At 41.4% G+C, this 10,608-nt stretch overlaps 1 protein-coding gene and 1 long non-coding RNA gene across 3 annotated transcripts in view; one reads left to right on the top strand and one right to left on the bottom strand.

Moving 5' to 3' along the window:
* The window catches only part of gnpnat1 (glucosamine-phosphate N-acetyltransferase 1), a 190,989-nt gene that overhangs the window by 1,072 nt on the left and 179,309 nt on the right, over positions 1 to 10,608 (top strand). The gene's annotated exons all lie outside the window — the stretch shown is intronic.
* Positions 27 to 10,608, bottom strand: part of LOC125483673 — an 11,397-nt gene continuing 815 nt past the window's right edge. The window contains exons 2-4 of the long non-coding RNA XR_007262618.1: positions 8,973 to 9,035; positions 2,817 to 2,860; positions 27 to 121 (exon numbers count right to left, since the gene is read on the bottom strand). This is a non-coding gene — a long non-coding RNA (uncharacterized LOC125483673). The remainder of the gene's footprint in view (positions 122 to 2,816; positions 2,861 to 8,972; positions 9,036 to 10,608) is intronic.

Raw genomic sequence — 10,608 nt, 5'->3', positions numbered from 1 at the left:
AAAGTCTCTATCAAGCACAACTCATACCCAACTTTCATGTCCTCACCTAACATAGAGCACCGTTGCAAGTCTAACACTGACATCCCATAGTTTGGAATAAAACCCGAGAGAATTGCGGATGCTGTAAATTAAGAACAAAAACAGAAGTTACTGGGAAAGCTCAGCAGGTTTGGCAGCATCTGTGAAGAGAAAATCAGAGTTAATGTTTCGGGTCCAGTGACCCTTCCTCAGAACTGATGGTGGCTGGGAAAACATCGGCTTATATACAGAAAATAGGGAGGGGGTAGGGAGTAAACGATAGGATAAAGAATAGAGCCTAAAGAGAGAGAAATGCAGCTGGATAGACAAAGGAGCTGATAATGATCTGGCTGGGAGGGTGAATAGTTGTTAATGGGGACTGTTAGTGACTAACAATATGTAGTGTGTAATGGCAGACTATGTGATAATAAGGCCTGGTGTGTGGGGTAATGGTCTAGGACGTGGGAGAGTTTAGGCCCTAAAATTATTGAACTCGATATTGAGTCCGGAGGGCTGCAGGGTCCCTAAGTGGAAAATGAAGTGTTGCTCTTCCAGCTTGTGTTGAGTTTCGCTGGAACACTGCAGTAAGCCTGAGACAGAGATGTGGGCCAGGGAACAGGGTGGTGTCTTAAAATGGCTGGCAAGTGGAAGCTCAGGGTCTTTTTTGTGGGCAGAGCGTAGTTGTTCTGCGAGACAGTCACCCAGTCTACGCTTCATTTCCCATAATGTAGAGGAGATCACATTGTGAGCAGCGAATGCAATAGAGTAGATTCTCGGAAGTGCAGGTGAAGTGTTGCTTCACCTGGAAGGTATGTTCGGCACCTTGGAGACTGGGGAGGTAGGAGGTAAATGGACAGGTGTTACACCTTTGCCGGTTGCATGGGAAAGTGCCGTGGGGCTGTGGGGGATGTTGGGGGTGAAGGAAGAGTGGATCAGGTCCTAGAGGGAATGGTCCCTGCGGAAGGCGGACAAGGGAGGGGAGAGGAACAAAGACAGAAGTTGCTGGAAATATTCAGCAGGTCTGGCAGCATCTGTGAAGAAAAAATCAGAATTAATGTTTTGGGTCCGGTGACCTTCCTCAGAAGGTGACCTTTCCTCAAGGGAGGGGAATATATGTCTGGTGGTGGCATCTCGCTGGAGGTGGTAGAAATGGCATCTGATGATCTTCTGAATGTGGATGTTGGTGGGATGGTAGATAAGGACAAGGGGAACCCTATTGCAGTTGCAGGAGGGAAGAGAGGGAATGAGGGCGGAAGTATGGGAGATGGGTCAGACCTGGTTGAGGGCCCTCGGTTGAGGAAGAAGGTGGACATTTTGGAGGCTCCCTTGTTGAAGTTGGTATCATCTGAACATATGCAACAGAGACGGAGGAACTGTGAGAATGGGATGGATTCTTTACAGGAAGCAGGGCGTGAGGATGTATAGTCCAGGTAGCTGTGGGAGTCAGGTAGTTTATAGTGGATATTAGTGGCCAGACTATCCCCAGAAATGGAAACAGAGATGTCGAGAAAGGGAAGGGAGGAGTCGGAGATGGATCAGGTGAAAGTGAGGGCAGGGTGGAAATTGGAAAAGAAATCGATGAACTTTTCCAATTCGAGAGAGAGAGGGAAGCAGCACCGATGATATTATCGATATAGTAGAGAAAGAGTTGTGGGCGGGGCCTGGAATAGGACTGGAACAAGGAAAGTTCTGCGTACCCCATGAAGAGACAGGCGTAACTAGGGCCCATGCAGGTACCCGTGGCAAGCCCTCTGACCTGAAGAAAATGAGAAGAGTTAAAAGAAAAGTTGTTGAGGGTGAGGACGAGCTCGGCCAAGTAGAGGAGGGAGCTGGTGGTTTGGGACGACTCAGGCCTTTGCTCCAGGAAGAAGCGGAAAGCCCTAAAACCCTCCTGGTGGGGAATGGAAGTGTAAAGGGATTGTACATCCATTGTAAAGAGGAGGCGGCTGGACCCTGCAAACTGGAAGTTTTGAAACTGGCATAAAGTGTCAGAGGAAGCACAGATGTACGTGGGTAGGGACTGGACTGGGGAGAGAAGACTGAGCCAAGGTAGGAAGAGATGAGTTTTGTGGGGCAGGAGCAGGCTGAAACAATGGGTCTGCCCAGACAGTCCTGTTTGTGGATGTTTTGGAAGAAGGTAGAAGCGAGCTGTGTGGGGTTGGGGTACCAGCAGCTTGGAGCATTGGAGGGAGGTCACCAGATGAAATGAGATCAGTTACCGTAGTTGATACAATGGCCTGATGTGTCATGGTGGGATCATGGTCCAGGGGAAGGTAGGAGGAGGTATCTGAGAGCTGGCGCTCAGCCTCTGCAAGGTAGAGGTCAGTACGCCAGACTACACAGCACCACCCTTAGTGGCAGGCTTAATGACAAAGTCAGGGTTAGATCTAAACACACAGAGTGCAGTCAGTTCGGAGGGAGATAGTTGGATTGGGTAAGGGGCGGGGGCAGAGAAATTGAGGTGACCAATATTACATCAACAGTTCTCACTGAACAGATCGAGTGCAGATAAGGGGCCGGAGGGAGGGGTCTAGGTGGAGGGAGAGTGTTGGAAGTGGGCGAAGGGGTCTGTGGGACAACAAATTCTCTTTTAACTCCTCTTTGTTTATTCTGACAACTTCTGTTTTTGTCCCATAGTTTGGACACGCTATCAGCAGTTTAAATGTGGCAGGCATGTCCCCAAAAGTATTATGTCATGCTTGCTGACCCACTTCCCTTTCTCTTGCAGTACTAGGTAGTGCTTAACTGTAGGCTACTTGAGGAATCCTCCAAGTCCATTTGCAGTCTTTCCTACTTACAGTCAATAGTCTTGCACCACGGAAGCTGCAGCATTGAAGTAGCACTGTAAATAATAAGGACAAGCAATAACTGTAAGACAGGCCCAAAGAGAATGGACAACGTTGCATGATGTATCCTTATCACTGCTCATAGTGATGTACAAGCTATTTGACTATTGATCATAAGCTTGATTTGCTGCCACCATCTCCTATTAGGTTGATAATTGCAGGATTCACTTGGTCTAGTGTGACAGAGGAAACCCACATGATTGTCTAATGACAAGAGGCTCTTGCATTAAACAAGATGTAGTTTATTGTGTGATGACAATCAGGTACAAGTTACATTGAAAGGACTTTTGATAAAAAATATTAAAAATCATTAATGGTCCAAATAAATTAGGTAAGGAATAAACTGTTCCCATTGGTGGTAGGATTGAGAACAAGAGATCATGGATTTAAAGTAATTGGCAAAAGAAGCTATGGCCATATGTGGAAAACATCTTCACGCAATGAGTGGTTAGGATCTGGAATGCACTTCCTAATAGTATGGTGGAAGCAGATTCATTTGAAGCATTTAAGAAGGAACAGGGTTGTTATCTAAAATGGAGGAATGTTCAGAATTACAGAGAAATGGAGGAAGTGTGGCCCTAGACAAATTGCTTCTACGTCGAGCTGTGCAGACATGACAGGCTAAATGATCTCCTTCTATGCCATAGACGTTTATTTTTCTATCCCATTATCGTCTTTAAGCTACTGTTCTCTTCGCCTCTCATACACATGCTTAAAATGCCTCTGCCTGCCACCTGACTGCATGTCACTGAAGAATACTTTAAAATATTTCTCTTTGACTGTGCCTTAAACTCATTTATTCCATTTTTTTTTCTCCTAATCAATGTTCATATTTCTGAAATGTCATTTACGTAAGTGGCATCATTAATAATGAAAGGCATCTCAGCCCAGAATCCAATACATGGACATAAAATTGGCAAAAGGGTAGAGAACTGAAAGCGGAATTTTTCTATTTTTTTAAAGTGATGGCATGAGCAGTTAGGAAATGAATGACTCACTGTGAAAACTCCTCCAATTACCCACCAATCAGCTCAGTAAAAGCTAACAGGTGTTTCTCAGTGAATCACCGCCCTTGACACTGGCCAACCAGGTCACTAGAAGCTACTAGCCAATCAGAGATCAAAAGTTTCTGGGTCCTAAAGACTGTTATCAAAACCTATTCTTTGGAGTATCTGACAGTAAGAAGATAAATATTGTTTATATTACTGAAGATTCTCCCCTGGCAACCTGGCCAGCAGCTCACCATTGTTTCTCAATCGCCCACGAATGAGATTGGATATCAGGAAAGTTGAGGCCACATTGAGGCCCTTGGTGACCATTAATTGACTATTTAAGTGCCTTAATTGGTAGAGATTGAGAAAGGGACCCACACAGTTTCTCACCAGGGCCAATTTGCCCAACGATTTCCCCTTCTCACTCACTACCTCCAGGGATGGCAAAATTGTGCCCAGAGTTGAAGAATGTTTTGGTTTGGACAGGAAGGAGATACACAGTAGAATTCCCTCAGATTTAGTACTTGGATCGTTTGTTTCCAACTGTTTAATGTGTGCCAAGAACAGTGTCAAGACTTGAAGATGACACAAAACTTATAAGTGCAGTGAATAATGAAGAAAATAGTACAATAACAGACTTCAAGAAACTACTGACAGCCTTGAGGGCATAGATGGACACATGGAAAATTGTATACCCAATACAAAACAGTGTGAGATCACTTTTGTATTGGTGAAAGAATGAGCAACATCAATGCATGTTGAATAGTACAGTTTTATTGAGATATAAAGAGAGACATGTTTTTGCACACATCACCTTACAAGTTAACAAATGGTTCATAAAGCACATCGGACCATTTATAAGGCATTTCCAACACTAGGCCCATCAGCACTGTGATCGGTTAGCTTTGTATGATGTAATAAGCAAAAATGGCCAACTCTAAAGTTCATTGTGCAAATGAAAATCGGAATACATACGAGTGCAACCTGATGAATTATGGCAGGATGGCACACCAGACTGAAGGGGCTGAATGGCTCCTACTCATTCTCCTAATTAATATGTAATTACCTTTAAATTAGAGTTGTTAATTCACTATTTGTGCCAATTTGATATGTGGAAGAACAAGATAATTGAGTTGCAACAAAGAACATGATTAATTATATTTAGTACCTAATAATAAGAATTTCAATTAAACTATATCTGTTCACTCCCATTCAACAAATACTGCACTTCAAGAAAATATTCAATTGGATGTGAAGCACTTTCAGATGTCCTGTGTGGTTGAATGTGCTATTTAAATGTATTTTTCAAATCGATCATAAGCATATAGAAGAGGAACACACACGCTCAGCATTTGTTTAACTGACAGTGCTGTACTGCCCTCCTGTGGCAGTAGCTGTGAACATTTCTGCTCAGTTACTGTTCAACCCAATCTTTTCAATTCAAAAGAAGCTTATCATATTTTGGGAAAGTGTCATTTTAGTCAATTCTCATGGAGGGTTTCTTTCCACAAGGCCCAAAAAGAGTAGGCCTTGATAGCAGTCTTTAGGACCCAGAAACTATTGGTCTATGATTGGCTGTGAGCCTCTGGTGACCTGGTTGGCCAGTGTCAAGGTCTATGATTCACTGAGAAACACCTGTTAGCTTTTTGAGCTGATTGGTGGGCAATTGGAGGAGTTTTCACAGTGAGTCATTCATGTTCATGCCCTCACTTTAAAAAATGGGAAATTTCCGCTTTCAGTTCTGTACCCTTTTGCCAACTTTATATCCGAAAGTCAACTCATTAACTAGGTACCATGCCCCAGTGGCACCCTTCTGATCCGATACTAGCCCAATTTTACCCACTCTCCAATAGCCAGAAGAACTTGACGCTGCCAGGATATCCCATGAGATACCGGCATCTCTGGTAGTGGCACCATATTTAAAAAACTGTTTGCACCCATTCGAGTGCTGGCTCTCTGGAGCTGCCCTACACATTTGCAGACATTTGCCCCGGGCATGACTGAGAAGAGAAAACTGGTAAACAGGGACCTGAAAGTCCTAATAGGTGGGGTGGAACAAAGAAGTAACTTCTTTCATGCAGATTAGTCTCTGTCCCTTGTGAAACGGGCAACTTTTTTAAAAAGAGTTACAAACTTTCGTCTTGCCAAGTGAGACCAAGAACTCAGTTGCTCTAGAAGACCTAACATTTGAAAAGTAATTTTGGGCTTCCCCCATCAACCATGGAATGCTGAATGTCCCTGTCGAACAGGCATTGTTCTAGTCCAATATTAGAAGAACACAAAGAATGGCAGTATCTCAGAGGATGTGTTTCTCAATTTGTGCTGTTTGGTTGAGGTTCAGCAGAATATGTCCCTGGACAGTTTACAGGCTACCAATTAAACTAGTTCAAAGTTTCTTAGTTTGACTGGTCATAAAGAAATCATATTGAAGACACAGTAAAGTGAATACATTTCCAACCTGTACTTCTTTCAGGAAGCCTTCCCCCCAAAAGAATATTTTGTAAATCTGCTTGCGCTCTTGTTCAATGAGGCAAAGACAGGGTCTTATCCCTAAAAGGAACAAGGGTAATAGTGGGCCATAAACATTAATGCATAGGTTTGCCAGTTGGCGGTTTAATTCCAATTTTCTACTTCTCATAACAATACCAGATCACTACATGTCACTTGAGCCAGTTCAGTTTTACAAGCACTTTCTAGGAGAAGGAAAGCTTCACACCTACCTGCTGAGACAACAAGCTGAAGTCTGGTACAATGAGATTTAATGACTGATTAATTCGGTGTCTGAGCAGACCTTTACTCTGCTTAGCGCTTCAGATCGCTGGCAACTAATTCACTTTCAATTGACCGTGGCAGCAGTATGCAACTCTTTAGTGAATAAGGAGGATAACATTTATCTCCCAAAGAAGCACAACCGCTGTCAGCACGAGAACAGCAGCAGTAATTACCGAACAGCTTCTTTCAGCAACGACACACAAAGGGTCCCCCCTGTGGTCTCACTGTAGATGGAATCCAACATTATGTAACAAACAATAGCTAATATTTTTTAGTATTAGTTTTATAATGCAGCCAAGATGATATTTTGTAAACACGTGTCATTTGTTTCATATCTCACCCATCTCCTGTGGTTCCACATACAAACGGCCATGCTGATCTTTAAGGGGCCCTATTCTCTCTCTAGTTACTCTTTTGTCCTTAATGTATTAATAGAATCTCTTTGGATTCTCCTTAACTCTATTTGCCAAAGCTATCACATGTCCCCTTTTTGCCCTCCTGATTTCCCTCTTAAGTATACGCCTATTACTCTATACTCTTCTACAGATTCACTCCATCCTAGCTGTCTATCCTTGAGGTATACCTCCCTCTTTTTCTAGACCAGTGCCTTAATTTCTCTAGTTATCCACCATTCCCTGCACCAGCCTTGCCCTTCACACTAACAAGAACATATTGTCTCTGAACTTTTGTTATCTCATTCTTAAAGGCCTCCCACTTCCCAACCATCCTGGGAAATCTTCCCCTAAAAAACTTTTGAAAGTTCCTGTCTAATACCATCAAATTTGGCTTTACTCCAATCTAGAACTTTAACTTTATGATCAGTTCTATCCTTTTCCATAACTATTTTAAAATTGAATAGACTGGGGCTATATTCTCTGGAGCATCGGAGGCTGAGGGGTGACGTTAAAGAGGTTTATAAAATCATGAGGGGCCTGGGTAGGGTGAATAGCCAAGGTCTTTTTCCTAGGGTGGGGGGAGTCCAAAACTAGACGACATAGATTTAAAGCAAGAGGGAAAAGATTTTAAAAGGGACCTAAGGGGCAGCTTTTTCACGCAGAGGGTGGTGTGTGTACATGGAATAAGCTCCTAGAGGAAGTGGTGGAGGCGGATATAATTAAAACATTTTAAAGACAACTGGATGGGTATAAGAATAGGAAGGGTTTAGAGGGATATGGGCCGAAGACTGGCAAATGGGACTAGGTCAGATTGGGATATCTGGTCAGCATGGATGAGTTGGACCGAAGAGTCTGTTTCTGGGCTGTATGACTCTGTGTTGCATTGCTCATACTGAACTAAGTGGATACTTAAATTTTGATTGACAGATGCATGAATAAATATAAATATTTACAAATGTTGTGGAAACTGCCTGCAATGATGGCAGACTGAAAGTCAGACTGATTCTACAAAGAATGGGCTATGCACACTGCTGAATTATCAACTAGGCAGTGATGATAAAGCTACCTCTATTCTGTCTAATGTTGTGGATGAACCAAAGAATTGACCCAAACAAAATACTTGATACAAAGTCCTCTGTCCAGCTAGGAAGAGAAGCAGAAAGGAATGAAGTAAATGTCTAGCTCATGGTTCATGATAATATTTTAGAGGTCATTTTTAATTCTGGAGTGATCAATATATTAAGGTAAGGTCAATAAATGCTGGGCTTTACAGCTTGCCAAAAACATCCCAAGAACTGGCAATTTTTAATTAAGTCAGAGGAGATAGAGTTATAAACCAGCAGGTGAATTTACAAAGCTAAAAAGCTAGAGATATGATGCCTGCTATACTTGCAATAAGTGCAGTAAAAAATGGTTTCTTTCATTTTAGGGGTAGAGATGAAATAATTTAAAGGCCAACCCCATTTATTTCATAGATTTTGAAATAAATCTTAAGTGAGACATAATTAACTTAAGGGCTGATTTGAGTCCAGAATAGTTCATATTGTCATGAGGATGGGTGGAGCTTAAGATTCTCTGGTTTCAATTTATCTGAGTGTTTGCTGGAAAAGCTGTTTGCTGTGTGGACGCGATGTGGTTTGCAGTTGTCTGCGAGAAGTTAATTAAACTGACTGATTGTTAGGCGAACCTGCACTGTAAGCAGAGTAAAGCACTAACCTCATCATTGACCATATGGAAAGTAGGTGAGCCCCGACTCAGTTTGAATCTCAAAAGGGAACAAATATTTGAAGATTACCCAATTTGCAGCAAGTGGGAGAACCTACTATGTGCTACATAGTAACTTATTGCAAAAGAAAATGAACAGCTAAATTAACCTGGAAGTATTGAAATGTAACCAAAACAAGGAACTGAGGCATTTACGGTCAAGGATTGGTAAATGAAAGTTTTACCTCTGAGAGTAGCAGGAGCTGAGCAGAATTCTTCAGAGGATTGTAGCATATGTGCAGATGGTCCTACAGAAATAAACAACTTTTAAGATTGATGAATCTTACAAGGGAATTCTTGGGAAAGTAAGAAGTAAACCTTAGAACTTTACATAAAAACTACAGTGTTAACTTATTCTACTTGTTTTATTTAGCTTGTTCGATATATAATAAAGCTTGATTTTGTTTTTTTAAAAAAGCGAGCTCTTATGGCATGGTTCTATTCATTGAGGCTAGGCATTTGTATTTCTATTAATATCCAAAAGTGATCAGAACAGAGTGCTAAGAAAATGCCTATAAAAACTCTAACTGTAAATTTACCTTTTACTCTTTTTTTTAACAAATCTGATGCTGCTAAAATAACAAATCAATTTGAAGTATATTTTACAATTTTAGTTTAATATATGTGTCCACAATGCAACTCAGATTTTTAAAAAGTCAATTAAACAGTAGTTAGGTTAAAACAGTCCTAATTCCTGTACACATTACAGTATCAAAAGTTTCTATGAATGCATATGCCTTCCAGTACATTTAGAAAAATACCAGTGTGCTACCCATGGCTTTCAATTTGAACATCATTCTGAGTTGGTTCATGATTTCCCACTTCTCAGGTTAAGCTGCTTGTTGCACGTGAACATTCACAAGGTTGGCCGTAAATTGTCAAACACTTTTAGCACTGAGCAAAACTCACCAGGGAAGTGGGTTAAGATAATAAGAGTAAAACCAGAAAATTCTGGAAATACCAGCACGTCTGGAGCATCAATGGAGAAACAAAGTTAACATTTTACACCTGACATGACATTTTCATAATAAAACGTTAGCTCCGTTTCTTTATCCACAGATGCTGCAAGACTTGCTGAATATTCCTAACAATTTCTGTTTTTAATTGAGATTTCCAGCATCTGCAGTAATTTACTTTTAGGATTATAGATTAAATGGCTAAGCTCTGATCTCCAAGGATGACTCTAACTGACAATAAGAGTAAATGATCAAAATCTGGACCACTGAGAGGTCTAGGACACAGATTGGGAATATTATATGTTGCCTTCATGACCTGTTTTTAATATGGCTAATTATAAATCTCTGGTATGATTGGAAACCAGGAAAATAGATATGCAAACCTGCCATGAGAAAATTTACCAATTGGTCGTATCAGTTACATCTGCTTTATGTCAATTAGTTACATTTCCAATTCAGTCAGAATCCTCCCTATGGAACAGGGCTAAGCATTTCACCTATTATGTAAACCCATGTCTTTGTTAAATTTTGCTCACTGTTTGACAATTTAGCATCAATCTTATGAATATTCCCATGCAGCCGGCATCGTCATTTGCCAAGGGTACACATTGTAGACTTACTTCAAACGATTTCTAAGTCATGGTTAATACCTTGGGTTTTCTCAACATATACCAGCAGAAGTATACATTTACAGAGAGCATGAATATTGTTTTTTATTAACTTCTTAAAAACTAAAATTAAAAATTTGTGTTGACCGGAAGGTAAGTTCACGTGCATATCAAACTCACTGTCACTACCTCACCGGCCCCACCCTCGCCGTCACTGCCTCACAGGCCCCGCGCTCACCGTCACTGCCTCACCGGCC

This window comes from Rhincodon typus, chromosome 8, assembly GCF_021869965.1.
Source record: "Rhincodon typus isolate 14 chromosome 8, sRhiTyp1.1, whole genome shotgun sequence".
Lineage (NCBI taxonomy): Eukaryota > Metazoa > Chordata > Chondrichthyes > Orectolobiformes > Rhincodontidae > Rhincodon > Rhincodon typus.
Note: the sequence above shows the minus strand (reverse complement) of the source record. Positions and strands in the feature narration are given on the sequence as shown.